Here is a 20,245-nt window from a genome sequence, read left to right as displayed (position 1 = left end):
TGATCAAATTGTACCAAATGGTAGAAACTCATGAATGATCATCTCTGACTTCTTTCACTAAGATGAAAGGAGAAAAAACAACATCAAAATAAAGAAACAGGACTGGTACTCATATGAACATGTTAGCCTTGGATTGAAAGAAGACCAGAATCTTCTTTATAGTATGATTTCTTATTGAAAGATAGCAAAACAAGAAGTCAGCTGAAAAGATAAGGATAGAAGTTGGGCTATGGCTAAAGACTCAGCTTCCCCATTATCTCTGCTCTGCCCATTTCTGACTCTGTGGTCAAAATCAATTCATTAATAAATTTAAATGAAAAATACACATCTTGTACATATACCATTTGGCAAAGAAACCAGTATAATGAATAACCTTCTATTCCACAAAGCTAACATAGAAGAGAAAAAAAAAGAAAAAGGATCAAATTAAGCTGATTTTGATAGACAAGAGTAAGTCTAATAATAGTGTAGCATATAACCCATATTTTAATGAGGCGGATTTTAAATGAATAAGAGGAAGTTCAGAATAAGCTGATATCATCAGAGGAAGGTAGGGATGACAAAATAGTCCCCCCCCTTTTGTTTATTTGCTTTAGTTATATTGTCAAAAATGTGGATTAAAATAGGAATAAAACTTTTGTTTAGAATAGGTGGGACAATAACAGGTGGTAACAGAATGAATACAGAACTGATCATTTAAGCTTATGTTTTCTCTACCTATGGGAATGACAATTGTATTAGAAATAACAGAACAAAAATGATGAATGGTCAATTGATTTAACAAGAGAATTAAGTTATGAAGAATTTCCCCATATCCCTTAATCCAGTCTAATCACCTGTTCCAGATATACTCTTTTGTGGGATGCTGAAAGAACATTTGAATATGAATTTAGTAATTGATTGAACAATATCTGAAAAACTTTCAAAATAGTAGCAAAACCACAGGGAAGCAAAAGTAAACTCTTCATACTGTTTTTTTTTTTTTAAGAAGAAAAAAGAACAGGAAAACTGTAGGCCACTGGGCTTTCCTTTAATACTTGGGTTAATTCTAGAATGCATCAATGAAATCATGGTTAGTGAATGACATAGGAAAGTAAGTGATGATAAAAAAGAGTCTATGCGACTTTATCAAAAGCAGATTATATTAGACTGCCTTTCTTTCCTTTTTTAAAGGTTTACTAAACCAGTGGGTAAGAGGAAAGCTGTATACATAGATTAGCTGAAGTTTAGCAAACCATTTGATAATGTATATTATGGGAAAAGATGGAAACCTGAATAAAAAAGCATAACGAAATTTGCATGAATTTGAATTTGGCTCAATGACCAGAATAAAAGAGATTTTGATGGTTTAAATCCAATAGAGTTATGGTATATGTCAATTGGATAGCCCACAGTAATTTCTATGTGATCCTGTGACATTATAAATATATATATGTATACATGTTTATACATATATATGTATTTCATATTCCATAACTAGGGGAATATATTAACAAAATGGAGAACATCTAGAAGAGAATAACCTCAAGTCTATATCATATAAGAACTTGGTAAATGAATTTGAGATGTTTCACCTAAATATGTGTGTGTGTTTGTGTGTGTATGACTCTAATTAAATCATTGATATCATGTTTATCATTATTTGTATATGATATAAACCTAGGAGGATAGCTAACACACTGAATATCAGAGTCGGGATCTAAAAATAATTTTTTTCTAGACTAGAACATTAGACAAAATATTTTAGAATACATTTTAAAACAATGTATGAAATTTAATGAATGTAAACTCTCACATTTGGATTAAAATAGTCCTATTTATGGATGGTATAACCATGGTTTTGAGGCTGAAAAGAAATTCACCAAGTCCAAATAACTAATTTGAAAAATGAGAAAACTGGAACCAGAAGAACTTTAGTGACTTACCTAGTCACATGACTGGTAAAAGTCTGAAGTGGGATTCTAACTCAAGTCTTCCTGCTGGGGAGTCAAGAACACTATCCATAATATTGCCCCTACTAGAGACCACCTGCCATATTGACTGAATCATTACATTACTCTGGCCCTAACTGCTTGAACCATTTCAAATCTATCATACTGAAATATTTTTATTCTGCATATTTAATCTTTTTTTTTTCATGAAAAGAGTAAAAGATGCTTAATCCAATGTTTTGATAAAATTTGTGTAAACTAAATGAGAGTGAAGTCATGGTTAGATAGCAGTTTGTCTAAAATGAGATCTCAGGAACTTAATGAATTAGAAATGTAAAGTCATTCAGCAATGTAGTAAAGCAATGAAAAAACTTAAATGCAATCTGGGCTTTCATTGAGAGAGCTTCTTGGAAAAGAGGTGCTATTTACTACTCTCTGATCTATTCAGGATACATCAGGAATGTCGTATTCATTTCTAGGTTCCATAACTAGAGGAAATATATTAACAAAATGGAGAACATCTAGAAGAGAATAACCTCAAGTCTATATCATATAAGAACTTGGTAAATGAATTGGAGATGTTTCACCTAAAGAAAAGAATGACAGTGTATTTGAATGGCTGGCACAAAGAAGGAGTAAACTTATGGTAATGAGTGGAAAGTTTAAATAGGTAGACATCTACTTTATGTCAGGTAAAACTTCATAGCAATTAAGTCTATCCAAAATTTAAATGAGATGGCATGAGAGGGGGTACATTGTCTTTTTTTGTAGGGCTTCAAGATAATAGATGACCACTTTTCAGGCATGTTCACAGTGGGGATGCCTATCATGTATTGTTTGGTCTTGATATTCAAGGAGATCTCTTCCAGGATTATTGTGAGGATCAAATGAGATAATGTAAGAGGGTTCTGAAAATCAAAAAGCCTAAATATGTACTTATATCACCATCATCATAATTATAAAAATATGAACTTAATGTAAAAAACTCACATAATTGTTGGGACCTAGAACATGAATGCTAACACTAATAAACAAAATGATCCAAGAAGCAAGTTATATAATGACTGAAACATTTGTAAAAGTAATGATGGGCTGTCCTTCATTTCCAGAACTGAGTAACTAATATTGTCAAAATTAATTTGCACAGATCACTACTTGATAGGGAAAAATCTCTCAATATTTCCATTTAGTATTCAAGTACTGATGATAATTCGTGACTCTGTTTGGCTGAATCTTCTTTTAAATTTGCCTTCTTTTTTTAAAAATAATATTTTATTTGATCATTTCCAAGCATTATTCATTAAAAACAAAGATCATTTCCTTTTCCACCCCCCAAACCCCCATAGTTGACGCGTGATTCCACTGGGTATCACATGTGTTCTTGATTCGAACCCATTGTCATGTTGTTAGTATTTGCATTAGAGTGTTTGTTTAGAGTCTCTCCTCTGTCATGTCCCCTCAACCGCTGTAGTTGGGCAGTTGCTTTTCCTCGGTATTTCTACTCTCACAGTTTGTCCTCTGCTTATGAATAGTGTTTTTTCTCCTAGATCCCTGCAGATTGTTCAGGGACATTACACCGCTACTAATGGAGAAGTCCATTACATTCGATTATACCACAGTGTATTAGTCTCTGTGTACAATGTTCTCCTGGTTCTGCTCCTCTTGCTCTGCATCACTTCCTGGAGGTTGTTCCAGTCTCCATGGAATTCCTCCACTTTATTATTCCTTTTTGCACAATAGTATTCCATCACCAACATATACCACAATTTGTTCAGCCATTCCCTAATTGAAGGGCATCCCCTCGTTTTCCAATTTTTGGCCACCACAAAGAGCGCAGCTATGAATATTTTTGTACAAGTCTTTTTGTCCATTATCTCTTTGGGGTACAAACCCAGCAGTGCTATGGCTGGATCAAAGGGTAGACATTATTTTATCATCCTTTGGGTATAGTTCCAAATTGCCCTCCAGAATGGTTGGATCAGTTCACAACTCCACCAGCAATGAATTAATGTCCCTACTTTGCCACATCCCCTCCAGCATTCATTACTTTCCTTTGCTGTCATGTTAGCCAATCTGCTAGGTGTGAGGTGATACCTCAGAGTTGTTTTGATTTGCATCTCTCTGATTATAAGAGATTTAGAACACTTCTTCATGTGCTTATTAATAGTTTTGATTTCTTTATCTGAAAACTGCCTATCCATGTCCCTTGCCCATTTATCAATTGGAGAATGGCTTGGATTTTTGTACAATAGATTTAGCTCTTTATAAATTTGAGTAATGAAACCTTTGTCAGAGGTTTTTATGAAGATTTTTTCCCAATTTGTTGTTTCCCTTCTGATTTTAGTTACATTGCCTTTGTTTGTACAAAAGCTTTTTAATTTGATGTAGTCGAAATTATTTATTTTACTTTTTGTGACTCTTTCTTAATTTGGGCTTCTTAAATGTAGTGCCTAACTACTTTGGCAACATAATGAAGTTTACTGACCCCTTCTCACAATACAAACCATTATGGAATTATAAATGAAACCAAATATGTTCAAATTCAATTAGCAAATATACATGAATGCTTTATACATGCATGCAAATATGCTATATATTTATGTAAAGAAGAATCATATAAGCAAATAATAAAGATATAAGATTATACATATAATAAATTATAGTTATAAGAAATTATAAAATAAATAGATTAATGAATAGATATTCCTTCAAACTAAAAAAAAAACAGTTCCAGGTTAAGACCTCTTATTCTAAAATATAAGGGAAATATGTTTCATAATTCATAACACATAAAAGAGGTGCGATGATTACTAAGAATGGAATCTTTAGTGTAAAATCATACATATTTAAAAACTAAAATTTTAAATGAAGTGAATTCTAACTCCTCCTTGTGAAATTATTCCTTTAGAAATGCATCTCTAAATGGGAAAAAAATTAACACCATCCATGTAAAATTTAAAAACAATCCCATCCAGGCAGCAATTATTAAGTACTTATTAAGGTCAAAGCATTGTTCTAGGTTTTGGAAATATTTTTTAAATAGTAAAACTGGGGGCAGATGTGTGGCTCAGTGGATTATGAGCCAGACTTCGAGACAGGAGTTCCTAGATTCAAATCTGGCCCCAGACATTTCCAATCTGTGTTATTCCGACAAGTCACATAATCCCCATTACCGAGCCTTTACTGCTCTTCTGCCTTAGAACCAATATATAGTATTTATTCTAAGAGAGAAGGTCAGGATTTAAAATAAAACAAAATGGCAAAACAGTTCCCTTCTCCAAGGAGCTTACATTCCCTTACAGAAGAAACATCATGTGAAGAGAAGAATTTAAAAATCAAGGCTCTGAAAAACAAAGTTATGCTGGGTGCTGAGAGAAAGGTGAATTCAGGATTTGCACTGGGCTGTAGTTTTTCTATCCTAGAAATTTCTACATAAGGAAAATAGAGGAAATTCCAGCCACTAAGAGGATCAGGAAAAGATTCTGTAGCAGGAAAAACTTAAATGGAATCTTTTAAAAATATTTTTACGATTAAATGTTGATATATTTTCAAAAACTGTTTTTCAATATTTTGTGATGTGTCCCTCCCCTCTCTTCCACTCTTTCCCCCTCTCAAGGACAGCAAATATGATGACATAATTTGTACATATTTTATCATTCAACATATATTTTCTTGTTCATCATATTGTGAAAGAGACAACACTTATACTAGAGAAAAACTCATGGAGGAAATGAAGTGAATGGTACCCTTCAAAATGCATTGGGAATACCTTCTATGGGAGAGAGCAGATATTTTTCATCATTCATCCTTTAGGATTTTCCTGTATGCCTTCATTCTTGTAACATAGTAAAGACTGTAACATTATAACTACAATATTGTAACAATGAAGTCATTCACAGTTGATCAACCTACACTATTATTACTATGGACAATGTTCTGGTTCTGCTCACTTCACTTTGAATCATTTCATATAAATTTTCTGAGTTCTGTGTGTGTGTGTGTATGTGTGTGTGAGAGAGATAGAACAAGAGAGAGAGAGAGAGATCATCTTGTTCATCACTTCTTATGGCACAATAATATTCAATTACAATTGCATGCAACAACTTCTTAACCCACTCCCCAATTGATGAACATCTCTTCAGTTTCCAATTTTTTGCCACCACAAAAAGAGGTAGTATAAATATTTTTGTGCAAGTAGGTTCTTTTCCCCTAATTGTTGATATCTTTGGAATACAGACCTACTAGTGGTATTTCTGGGGCAAAAGTTTATGCACAGTTTGATATTCCATTAGGCATGGTTCCAAATTGCTCTCTAGGGTGGCTGTTAATAGCTCTACCGACAATGCATTGTTCAAAATTTTCCACATCTCCTCCAGTATTTATCATTTTTTTCCTTTTTTTTTGGTCATTTTAACCAGTCTGATGATTGTCTGAAGGTAATTCTGAGTTATTTTAATTTGCATTGTTCTAATTAATAGTGACCTGGAACATTTTTTCATGACTAAGATAGTTTTAATTTCCTCATCAGAGAATTGCCTATTCATATCCTTTAACTATTTGTCAATTGGAGAATGCTTGGTATTCTTATAAATTTGACTTAATTCTCTATATATTTGAGAAATGATGCCTTTGTCAGAGACATTTCTTATAAAGATTTTCCCAGTTTGTATGTCCTTTCTAATCTTGACTGCATGGTTATTGTTGTTCCTCAGAGCCAGGTAGAAATTCTAAGAACCATTTAAGAGAAAGGTGTTTCAAGACAATGGGCCTTTCTCAAAGGTTCACACTTCCAGAAAGGGCAAGAAAACTAAGTCAGCCTTTCACTCACCACAGTGTCCATCTAAAAGGAAAGCAGTCTGAGGCCTCATGCACAAGCTCCTCTAGGAATCCAGTTCCACAGCCAAGTGTCTTCACTCCAAGTCTGAGTGTCTGTCTTCCAGTCTCTCCTCAAATGTCTTGTGTCTGTCTTCCAGTCCAACTCGGAGTTCTTCTTCTAGTCTCTCCTCCAAGTGACTTTTCTTCACTCCAAGCCCAAGTTGACTGATTGCTGCCAGTCCAACTCCAAGTGACTGAATGACACTTCTAACTATATCCTTATGTGCCTCTGTTTCCTCCATGTGTCACCTCCTCTAAATTTTATGTTTACCAATCACAGCAGACGCTTTTCTCCATGACTGCTCACTCAATGTATGAAATGGGTGTCACACCTTTTGTTGTAAGTTAACACCCTTTTCTAGTTAGTTAACTCTTTTTAATTTAGTTAACACTTTTCGTAGTTAGTTAATACGTTTTGGTAGTTAAAATGGGTAGATCTACTTTAAAGACTGAGTTAATACATTTGGGGATTAAAATCTAAAAATAGACAGGGGATTACAATTTTATCTTCACTTTCAAGGAAGAGCTAAGTACCTTTAATGTTATAATCAGGAGATAGTCAAATCCAATCATCACAATTGTCAGAGTGAATCCCTTCAATGTACTGTTGACTTTCTATCCTCTTGGAGAGAGAAGGTGGAAGGAATAAGCATTTATGCAGCGCCTATTATATATGAAATACTATGCTAAAATTTAAGTATATTATCTCATTTGATTCTCATAACACCCCTTTAAGATAGGTTCTGAGAAGTTATCCATTTTGTAGTTGAGGTAAATGAAGCAAAGAGACATTAAGTAATTTGCCTAGGGTAATTGAGGTAAGAAACAATTGAGGCTTTATTCAAACTCAGACCTTCCTGTCTGAGCACAGCACTCCAAACTCTGTACCATCTAGTTGCTTCATTGCTTGGAGGCCAGTGGAATTCATACTTTGGCCATTGAATCTTGTTCTCTCTCCTATATTAGCATCTTCTTTTTTCAAGCCATATATTTCTCAGATGATGTCCTTTCTACCACTTAACATTGTTAATTCATAATAAGTTGAAGCCTGCTTATGACCATTATATGCCCTTTGGATGATGTTTTATTTTAACTCTTTAGATGCTATAGTATCCCAGGTATCACATCCATACAAATATTATCAAAAGACTATTGATATTACAAAAGATGAATCTTTGTATAAGAGAGAAACTTGTGATAATAGAAGAATAAAATGATTAATTACATTACTCTTCAACTCCAATATGCCCAGTTTCCAAGAAGCAAATGAAATTATTCTGGAATAATTTGTTATCAATGACTCCATGTTGATTCATGTGATTTATTTTTCCTTTGCTGAGTACTCACAAGAAACCCAGTGGCCAAAAATGGCAGAATTTCTCCAGGAATCAACATCAACCTCATATTTTCATTAACTTAAGCAATTAACTCATTAACAGGAATGAGACCATGGTTTGAAAAAGAGGAACTTTGGATGCTCTTAATTCTTTGGCATAAAAAAAATTATCTCATTTGCCACAGTGTGTCCAAAGGTTCCCAAAACAATCCATTCATTTAACTTGTAAATCATTTCAATGTCTTTGGTCCTAGGTCTTAGTGAATGGAACTCATTGAAAACATATAGGAGCTTTCTTAACACATCTTCAATTAGAATATTAAGTGGTAGTGTTAGATATTTTAAGTCCATCTCTTATAGGAATCTGGAGATTCCCACATAAACACAATAGTAATTAATAAATATAGAAGTAAAGAATCTCTATATAAATCTGAATTATATTTTGCAGAAATCATATGATAGCAAGTTTAGAGACAGATTTTATAGAATATATAATGTTATCTTCCAGTTTTTGGAGGAAACTAAAGTTTAAGGAACAACAGAAGGTAATATTTATTTGTAATAATAATAACTATAATTACTCTTACTTATATACTATTTAATAGATTCAACTCTTCTAGTCATACATGACAATTTTGAAAAATGCACAATATAAAGAAAAGAAAGAGAAGGCAATGAAAAAATATCAATAACATTTTGTTTCACAAAAAAATACATTCAGATATTTTCTACCCAATGAATACATCCTACTGCTTGACTCAGTGCTTCATTAAGCTACTTCACTATTCAAGAGTTTGAGCCAACTTTGGATATGAAGATAAACTCTTCTAGTGTGCTTCTTTCTTCACATCTCACAACAGGTACCCTGCCCATTACTAGACTGCATATGTGGTTGTCTGCCTGTGTCTTCTCCTGGTATTCCAACTACCAGCTCATCTGGAGTGATACCAATAAAAATGAACCCCAAAAATAATAATACCAAAACTCTGAATATGAGCTTTATTTTCTTTTTAGATTATCAGCTGTTATAAAGCACAATACACAATTCATTAATTTTTATAGATATGTGTGTTTATACATATATGTATCAAAAACAAGGCAAATAAAAATTTTATACAAGGGAAGTTTGGGGCGTTCTTAATAGCTGATAAGTTAAGAGATGCATACATATGCATATATATGTGTGTGCATGTCTTCACATATGTATGTATGTTTATTGATCATAAGTTCCTTAAGGGCAAGGAGTGTTCTGTCATCCTCATATCTATGGTGCTTTATATAGTGACCTGAGAGTAGGCACTTAAAAATGCTTCTTGATTGAATGATTCATTTAGTTGACTAAATGACCACATACAATTCTCTGTTGTTACAGTTTTAAGATCATCTACTATACCTGCCATCTTTAGAACACGGTAAAGTGATCAGTAGGTGGCCCTTGTATTCAGAAGTGACTAGGTTCAAGTCTTTTCTTTATACTATACTGACTGTGTGATCCTTGACAAGTAGCATAACCTCTCAGGTCTCTGGAAACTCTAGAAGTGTAAGTTGCTGAGAAAGAACTGCACTGTATTGGTAGAGGGCATTTCCTTCACTTAGGAGTTCCTTAAATCAAAGAAATCGCAGAACCAATCTTACCTTTAACTTTTCCAGTACTTTTTCTTTGGAAGCCTAAAGATCCTGAAACTGCAAGGAACAAATAGCAGGTCTCTCTGGGAAGCAGAAAGTTTCTTACTAAGGAGATTAAGTATAGAATCCCAAAGCAACCCAATGAAAAAATGAAAATTCAGTCCAATTGGGCAAAGAAACAAGAAACTGAAAGAGTGCCTTTTCAACTGAATTCAGTCCAACCTGTGAGTGTAATTACCTTTTGGTTAAAATAAGATTTTAAAAAAAGGATAAACTCTCTAAAACTTTGCTTATATAAAGCCACCAAGGAACACAGCCCAGCCACTTTAAACCATGATTATTGACACTAGTGTGAGCAGCCATTTCCTCAACCACTGTGTTAGGAAAATAGAATCCAATCAAAGAACTGGTAATATGAGCAGAGATATTCTCCAGATGGGAAATAAAGAAATCAAATTTGCTTTGGGGCCTTACAAATGAATTATTTTAAGATGTAGAATTAAAAGTAAGCCACAGAACAGCCCTGTTGTATGTGGACACAGAGAAGTATGTGAAAAGCTTTCTAGAATGTAATAAATAATGTTCAACTTTATTCCCTTCGAAACAACTTCTAGAATTCTAGCTTGTGTTATGATATAAAAAGACTAAACTCAAACATGAGAGAGACACAACTTGATGGACAAGGAGAATACAGATATGATCTGCTAGACTTTTTCACCTGGATGCTCTATAGATATCTTTAATTCAACACATTCCATTTCTTTCTCTCCTCTCTAGCTTTTAACTTTTCTAATTCTATCCACACTATTTGTCATAATCAAAGTTATTATAACATTTAGCATTTATGCCAAACTATACATGAATTATTCCATTTGATCATTACACAGGTTCTCTGAAGTAGATGCTTAATTTCCCTTTTAGAGATAAGGAAATTGAGACTGAAAGAGGTTAAATGACTTGACCTAGTCACAGCTAATAAATATATGAGATGGAACCAGAATTCATCTTGGTGACTACAAATCCAACACTCTATCCACTATGGCATGTTGCTGCATGATAATAAGGCATGTTTCTCAAGAATTCACCCTCTCTTCCCAACTCACATACTCCCCCTGCCTCAGTTTCATGATCATTTATGAAAGCTTGCAGATTCTATCTTTTGAAAGTGTTTTGCATCTGTTTTTCTACTTACTACATAAAATCCCTAGCCTAGACACATTAGCTTTCAGCTAGACCTTTACAATAGACTCCTGATTGGTTTGCGTATTTTTAATTTCTTCTTTCTCCTGTCTTCTATATAGCTATCAATGTGTCCTCAAGTATAAGTCTTAGGGTGTTATTGCTCTGCTCAAAAAGAGTCAGTGTTTCCCAATTGTCTTTAGAATATAGTATGAATTCCTCTGTTTGGCATTGAAATCCTAAATAGTCTATTTCCAACCGATCTTTAAAGTCTTATTACACAATCACTCTATTCTCTTGCCAAATTGCACTAGGATTTGCTCTTTGTTCCTCATATAGACAATTATAGCTTTACCTCTATGTCTTTGCACAGGGTGTCACCCATATGAACCTAAAATTATTCTTTTTTATCCCAACATTTTAGAATCTATTACCTTCAAACACACTGCCACTGCCTACAAGAGTCCTTTGCCAATTCTCCCTATGGTTAACTGTACCATATAACTGTACAATTCCTTCCTATAATTTTGTATTGATTTTTATATAGCATGTTCTCATCTGTGAACATGCGTTTCCTTGATAGAATATCAGGAACTGCTTTACTCTTGTATTTGCATCCCTAGTACCAACCACAATATTTGGCCCATAGTTGGTGTTTAATAAATGCTTGTTACCAATTTAGAGCCACAGCTCATAACCTGTCAACTAGTTATTTCATTTTTATTGTGATGGAGTTGAGATTCCAGGTCATTACAAAGGAAATTATTTCTGTGACATGAAATTAAAACTTCTGAAGTACCATATTTGAGCTTTTAGTCTAATTTCTAGGTTGTTGAAATTGTACCTCTCATTCCATTATCCCTTTATATGTTGAGCCTCTCTCTTTGAAGTTTATATTCATGAAAGAATTGATAAGGATAGAATTGCCCCTCTATAGATAAAATCTTGTATCCCAAATCTCCTTCTTGCCTGCTACATGATAGAATTTACACTCTTATTTTTAATGGGCCCATGTCTTCCCATCTTTCTGAGTTTTTTTTAGGTTTCCTCTAAGATCTCTGATTTAGCTTCTCCTGAAGGATAGTGTTTTCTAGAAATGCACAGAATGCTTTCAGAGGAAATAGTTTCAATATCCATCAACTCCCAAAGTTTAGATTCATTGTAAAGTTATACATCTCTCATTTCAAATATATGGCCTCTTCCTCGAGTGGAGTGCATTTTAGGGTCCTACCACATTTTACTGATATTCATCTTTCAAATCTCTTCTTTCAGCTCTTTACTTTTGTCAGCTTTCACATTTTTCTATAGTCACTCTTTTTTTAAGAAAGACTGCAGGAAGTATATTTTCTGTGATGACACTTGATAGGGATCCATCACACATTCCACTCTATACTCCTTTTCCATTCTCCCCACTTTTACCTTTTTCATTGTTTAATTAATTCCCAAAAATAAATATTGATTCACTTCTGTATAGTTTAAAGTTACTTGAAAGGATTTCAGGACTATTCATTCATGTAATTTCTATTTATTTTAATGGACTTTTATCTTTTGCCTTGTTTATTTAAAAAAAATCTTTATCATTCTTCTGGGTTGCTGAAGCCAGTAGGTCAGTTTTCTGCCATTTTAAAAATGATATTCCTAAATACTATATAGATATGGGATGATATATTGCTTTTTTTGGCACTTGCATTTATTTGCCTTCCTGATCTTTCTATTGTGTAGGCTATTTTCAGGTTAAATGGCATCTTCATATTTTCTCTCTCCCTCCAAAATATTCTAAATGTCTCTATTCTTTTGATAATTTATGTTTTATTAGTGATGAATTAGATGTTTTGAAAGATATGTGTTTTTAAGATCTTTGCTATTCAAAATATATATTTTGCGGGGCAACTGGGTTGCTCAGTGGATTGAGAGTCAGGTCTAGAGAAGGGAGGTCCTAGGTTCAAATGTGGCCTCAGACACTTCCCAGCTGTGTGACCCTGGGCAAGTCATTTGACCCCCATTGCCTAGCCTTACCACTCTTCTGTCTTGAAGTCAATACCCAGTATTGACACCAAGACGGAAGGGAAGGGTCTAAAAATATACATACGTACATATATATATACATATATATATATACATATATATATATATATGTATTTCTACTCTTCCATGATTTTTAATGAGGACAGAATAGTCTTGTGTTATTTTATTTTCCTCTGACTTTCCTCCAGCAGAATTTGTTGTTAGTTATTGGAATTGTTAAACTTAACCACTATATGTATTGGGATATGAAGAATATTTTATTAGTTTTGCTTTGTTTAATTTTTTGTTTAGTTTAGTTTGTTTTCAAAGGGTGGGGGGGTGAATGAATTCTTTCAATTCATTTTTTGCTTTCTTTATTCAGAAATTGTGACAAGAGAATGCTACATAGATTGAATGAATCAGCCAACCCCTGTCTAAGATGCTACACGAATATTCATTTCTCATCACTCACCACCAAATGTCACTTTAAAAACCTTGGATGAAGATCTAAAGAACTATGGAACCATCGCCATGGTCTGAATATGCAAAATGACCCAACATAAACACTACTGGGGAAGAATGGTAATATATCAACCACTATCTTTTGGACATCAGAGCCTCCACCTTTCCTGGAAAGATTGTGAAAAACTGGTTCAACCTGCTGAAAAACAAAATTTTTGAAGATCCTAGAAGGTATGTTGCTGTCCACCACTTTGCTGGTCCTCATTGTTTTGGTCCTGATTCAGATTGGGTTGAAATATAAAGATGCTATCCAGTTTATTTCCCTATTTTTGCATTATTATTTTTTAGTTGTTTTGTTAATATTTTTCTAGAGACTTATCAACCTAAGTTGTCTCTCTGAGTTCTGGTTCCATAATCCTGGCTTTTGCCTATAGAGAAATCATATATTTTTTGCAATATTATTTCCTTTGGCTTTTATTGTTCCAAACCATCCTTTGCTTCAGTACATTGATTTTTCAATCTGTTGTTTATGGTTATATGTATATAAAGAAATTCCCTTGATTATTTTTTTTCTTCTGCCTATTCTGTCTTCTGTGCAGGTAAAAATTTTAGCATTTCTCTTCTAACTTGTTCCTATTTTGTCAAGTCTAAATTGAACAGTTGTAGAAAAATTTGATGTCATCGGCTTCTTTCAAATCTCCCCAGGTTCTATTCAATCAAGTATTCGTATAATTTTCTTTGTCTTGTAATATTTATAAAAATTCATCATGTTAAAAATATTTCAGTACTTATATTTCCTTTTAATTTCCTCTCTATTGTTAGTTTTCTCTTGATTTTTTTTTTTATTTCTTTTGGGGTTCTTGCTTTTACTTGGTATTTTTAGCTTCTTGAAATTTTTTTGATTTTAACTTTTGAAAAGTGGTCCCCTTCCCTGTATGTTCCAATTTCTCTTTTCAAGCTATGTTTATTCCAGGGACAGAGATGCAAAACTGCCTTATTCTCACTTCCCCAAGAGGAAATTCAATTTGAATTTCTCTATTCTGGTGGGGTTTGATGTTCTGCATGAATTCTCTGCATTGAGTTAATATGTTAATGATGAAGATTCTTCAGAATTGATCTATAAGGCTGATACCTTGGGCATACTGCTTACCTTATTTTTGAGGATTCTCAATTGCAATTGATCTTCCTTCAGTGCATAATTCCTTCTTCTTTTGTCAATGGAGACTAGAGAAAAAGGTCCATTCTCTGTCCTGGCACATAATCTTGAGTTTTTTTAATAAAGAAAAAAATCACTCATTTTGGCCTTGCATTTAAAACAGGGAAGTAATTTGGATTGTTTAGCAGGATATTTAGGTGATAAAGTTCCAGGCAAATTTCTAACAGGAAATTGTTTGGGGGGGAGTATGTAATTTTAGGCTTCTTGCTACTTCTACCCCTCAGCATTTATTGATTCTATTATTAAAGATACTGGGCTAGTAGGAGGCAATACATGTAACTGGAAACAAATAGGGACATCATAAAGACAAGCTTAAATCAAAACAAACATAGATACAAGATAAAAATGTGATGGGGAGGAAAAGAGTAAAATGAACATCGAAGAAACTTCAGTAATGATGATACTTTTTTGAGGAGAGGATGATGCTATCTTTGGATTCCAGAACATAGCATCATTTAAATAGAACTTCATGAGGAAACCAAAATGAGAGGAATAAAGGAGTCCCATTCAGGATTTGTAATGTAATTAATGTGTTTCCTAAATGTTTGCATCACAACTGTTATACTTAAATTTGAGCCCGATTTCCCCAGGCATCTCATGTGTGCAGATAGAGTGTGCACCATTGCTTTGGGGTAGATGTTTGGATAAATTGTTCTAGATATACCTTCTATAGTTACTGAAGTTCCAGAAAAGGAAATTCTTGTGACCAATGTGCTTGGCACCATCAGATGAATCAACATCAGAAATATATATTGTTTCATTAATGGAAGCAGTCATCGACATCTGATTTGTTGCTGCTTCCCAAGAACTATGAGAACTTCCTACTTAATATATAACTGAAACTTCCTGGTATCCCCAGCACTTACCACACTCTCATTCACCTGGGAAGAGATTAATGAATGTGTTTTCTTTTTAATTCACTCACCCCTCTAGGAGTTAGTTAAGCCTAATTGTCAATGAGAACCATGAGAAGAATGTGACATTCTTAAAAGTATTTTTTGAACCGTGATGAAAGTAAGTCAATCCACCCTCTACAGGCCTGAACTTTTGAGTATATTATAGAGTAGGGGTCATAGAATGTAGGCCATCCCAAGAAAATTGAGCTGGACAAAAGTTCCTAATTGTGTTCACTGACATTTCAACTCTATCTGAAAGGTAACTGTAGACATTATTAGAGAAGCTACTAAGTAAGTTCATTTGGCCTTGAAAATAGACCAAGATTCCAAGCTAATAATGTGATGGCAGAAGACATTATGGTAATGGCATTATACCTCCCTACTCACTACAGATTACAAATAGACTGAAGAAAGACTTCATTATAGAAGTGATATTATTCAATTTGTTTTTAGAACATTGCTCCAGTGATTTGAAAGCTGCCACTGGACTGCGTTTTGGGAGCTCTGGGGAGTTTTTAGTGTTTTAAACAAAACCAAAGAATTTTGAAAAAAATAACTGTTAGAAAGCTTCCATTCTAACAACAAAGGTAACAAGTATACATATACAGTAGCTACTGTAAAGATTAAAATTTAGGGGAGACTGAGGCATCTGAGGCAGGTAGAAATTAGTTTCTCTCTGCAAGGAGTATTATGTTTTTTAGAGGTTTATTAAAAGTTAAGGATTAAAGAAAATACAGGATAAGAAACACGTGCCTAGGCCACAGAGGCCTAGACAAGACCTCACCTACATTATGGAAAGAGCCACATCTGCTCCAAAGTGGAAGTCCAAAAGAGACCACAAAAGCCTTTGCAATCAGCTTAAATCCCTTCTCGATCTCGGCCCACCTCAAAATTCCATGAGATTACAAAGCATTTTGGGGAAGTGGAGCAAGGGCTTGTGGGGATTGAAGTCCAGAGTTTGAGTCTATTTTTTACACTACAGAAGAGATACATAGAGAAGAGCCACAAGCTAGAAGCATTCCATACAGAGACAATATGGGTGTATATATCCATATTATATACATATAACTAATGCACACTTATATACATAAATTTATGTATCTATTTATATGTATATGTACATGTGTGTTAGTATTGCATATATGTATATATTCAGAGAATGCATAAAAGAAGGGTAGGAAAGGACGGATCTAATACTTGGTGGCGATAATGAAGAGCGACCTATAGAAAGTGGTACTTAAGCTAAATCTTGATGGCAGTGATGGATTCTGCAAGGGGAGGGGAGGAAGAAGTACATTGCATTCACTGAGAGGACAGGAAAGGCACCTGAATAGATGTGAGAGATAAAGAGAAATATATGAGAGTCCATAAGCGGGTCAACTTGGCTGGACCACTGAGTGCAAGAAAGAACAACATATAATGAGCCTGAAGGGGTAAGTTGGAGTAAGATGGGAAAGGACATTAAAAGCTAAACAGAGCTAATTACATTTTATCCTGCAGGCAATAAGGAGTCACTGGACTTTATTGATTAAGGGAGAGATACGATCAAAGCTACAATTAAGGATAATGAAGGCTCTGTTGGAGTAAGGAGAGATCTGAAGCAAGTAGATCAATTAGAAGGCATTGCAATAATATAAAAGCAAGACTATGAGGACCTGAACTAGGCAGGTAGTTATTTGGGTAGTAAAGTGGATAAACACACACACACACACACACACACACACATACACACACACACCTTGACCCAAACTAACATATTTGAGATTACATATAACCTCAATATAAAATTATTTATTCTAGAAAAGACTCCAAAAATCAGAGTTAAATAGTAAACATGAGGGAGAGTAGACTAGACGACCCCTAAATTCCTTCATCTCTAAATAACCTTATGATCCTATGACCTAAAAGTCCAACAATGTGAGATTTTGAAAGGACTTTATTTTGCCTCTTTTGTATGCCCAGCATGTAGCATAATATCTAGAAAATGGGTGTTTCATGAATGTTGATTGGTTGATTGAGGCCAACTAAATCAATGACTCCCTGAAGAATCTCCTATACAACATACTCGACAGGTACTTATCCAGTTTTGTTTTATTTTGGAACACTGCAAGTAAGAGAAATGCCTTGAATCCAATAGCAGCCCATTTTCCTTGTGGACAGTGGATTTAACTGCTTCTGGACATAGTGATATGCCCATTATCACATATCGTCACAAAAGAATGAATATTTTGCAAACATATACTGGATATTGTTTTTATTCTATGGATTGGAGTAATGGATCACTGGACTTTCTTCAAACCTGAAATGCTTGATTCTGTGACATTAGCAATTTAAATATAGTGGTGAAGAACAAAATGATCTCCTATTAGAGAGCATTTTGTAATGATGAAATGCTCTTTAAATAAATTCTTCCTTAATCCATAGAAACATGCATCACTTATAGATATTCCAAAAATGCATTTATATTATAGTCTCTTGTCTGGCAATAGCAACTTGTCAAAAATAAGACTCAGTAATTCATAAATCAAATTCTTTGAAAGTATAACTCTAAGTTGTGTTTTTAATTTTGTAGAATTAAATTATGTTGTGGTGAGATTTAAAACATTTTACTTCACTGAAAAATGTAAAACAACTAGGGGATTTTGTTCAAGTAGATCCCTTATAAGCTAAAAATTTTCAAAGAACTTTCAGATTTCCTTTTAAACTGGCATAATATATATTATGATTATGTTATGATATACTATAATTAATATAACATAATAAAGTATGAGGAATAATACTAAGTTACATTGCATAGAATTTGCAGGCTTCTTATTGGAATGCTGATTAAAGACATGAAATTAATGTAATTTTGATTCAGAGGGGGTCACCTGAAGTTAGAAGTTGATATCTCAGATCAGTGAGAGACATTAGAAAAGCAATTGTCAAAAGATGGCCTTGGTATTGCCCAGAAGTCCTCCAGAACATAGCCACCAATGAGGAAATAAATAAATAAACAAACAAAAAAAGGATTTTGATCATTTTCAGAATACTTGTCACAAGTCCCTATACTTAACTTTCTTCAATGAGATATGAGGGTCTTTCTTTTACTATTGAACTTTAAGAAACTAAATACTTCAGACAAAAAGTCTGTTAGGAGCTTTGTTGTTAAATTTAATTATATTCCATTGGAGTTGCAGTAATCTGACCAGTTGCTTTCCATATTGGCAACAGCTATCTCTTAATGAGTTACTTTTATTCTGACAGATAAGTGGACAATACTTGGAAGTTGCATAAAATAAGTCCTACAGTCTCATCCTGTCAAAAGAAACACAAGGTTTTTTTTTTTTTAACAGTGCTTTTTAAATTCTTACCAAAAACCCCATCTGCTCACTTTTGGGGGGCTTATTTTCTACTTTGCCACTACTTGACTAATTCTGGAGTACTAAAGTTGACAAGAATTTATTTAGTTCCTAAATAAGAGTGATTTTTCTGTCTATCTAACCATCCATCTATCTATCTATCTATCCATCCATCCATCCATCCATCCATCCACCTATCTATCTATCTATCTATCTATCTATCTATCTATCTATCCATCCATCTATCTATCTATCTATCTATCTGTCTGTCTGTCTATACATATCTATTTCTGTCATCAATATGTTCATGTATCTTTCTGTATCTATAGATATTTATATTCTTGTTTACCAGCTATCTTTCCACTAATCATAGATAACACATATAAAAAGACAGAAAGATAGATTGATGATTAGACGCTCCAAGTAGTCATTTTTTTCTAAAACATTTAGAAATATTTATTCTCCACCTTTTCTTAATAAAGATGACTTGTTTCCTAATTACAAACAATATATATTTTATTATTTGAAATAATCACTAAGAGATATTATAGCCTTTAACATAATATGTCAAGACATTTAACTGCTGAATATCTATGCCATCTTAATGACGGAATCAGCAATGCATTTAGCAGTTAATGAACTGAAAATGCTATAGCATTTTTGGAATTATTGTTCGGTACAGGACTATATAGCTAATCATGTTGAAACTATATTTTCCAACACTTGAATAAGCCTTAGTGATTAGTTTTGAATTATGATATATTTCTTTCTCCTTTTTTAAAGTGATTCATGACAGAAAACTTTTTTGATTCATGCAATACTTAAATCAAGCCATGCAATATAATTCAGTATAAAAGTATTAAAATCAAATTTGTTTTGCTCTTATAGTGCATTAGTTTAAAACAATGGTCTGCTTTTTATCTACTTTATATATAGTTAGTTAAATCCAAAGCTTTAACAAAAGTGACAACAGAAGACATAATAAATGGTTGAAAAGTTTTCATTTATACTTCTAATGGGATGATATTGTATTTGTGCTTGAAAACAGAGAATTGATAATAATTAAATACAAAAAGATTAAGAAGTCAGTTGCATATACTTAATTCTCAGTTCTGAATTCATAAATGATTTGAAATTTTACTACCCATTCACTGATATCACAGGCATAATTTTGGGAGAGTAGTTTAATGAAAGGGCCATTTAGAGTACTTCTGAATGATATCCTTCTGCCAAAATGTCAGATGAAGAAGTCTTGATGATTATCTGGAATCATGGAATTACAGATTTGGAGCTAGGAGAAATCTCAGAGACATTTTGTCCAGGACTCAGCTGGAGAAGGAAATAGCAAACGACTCTGCTATCTTTACCTAATTAGGATC

The 20,245-nt window shown here is 33.5% G+C and overlaps 1 pseudogene; it reads left to right on the top strand.

The window, feature by feature from the left end:
* The window catches only part of LOC100617539 (crooked neck-like protein 1), a 33,764-nt pseudogene that overhangs the window by 8,545 nt on the left and 4,974 nt on the right, over positions 1 to 20,245 (top strand).

Source organism: Monodelphis domestica, chromosome 1 (genome assembly GCF_027887165.1).
Source record: "Monodelphis domestica isolate mMonDom1 chromosome 1, mMonDom1.pri, whole genome shotgun sequence".
Taxonomy (NCBI): Eukaryota; Metazoa; Chordata; class Mammalia; order Didelphimorphia; family Didelphidae; genus Monodelphis; species Monodelphis domestica.
The sequence above is the reverse complement of the archived record's forward strand: the minus strand, read 5'-3'. Positions and strand labels throughout refer to the sequence as shown.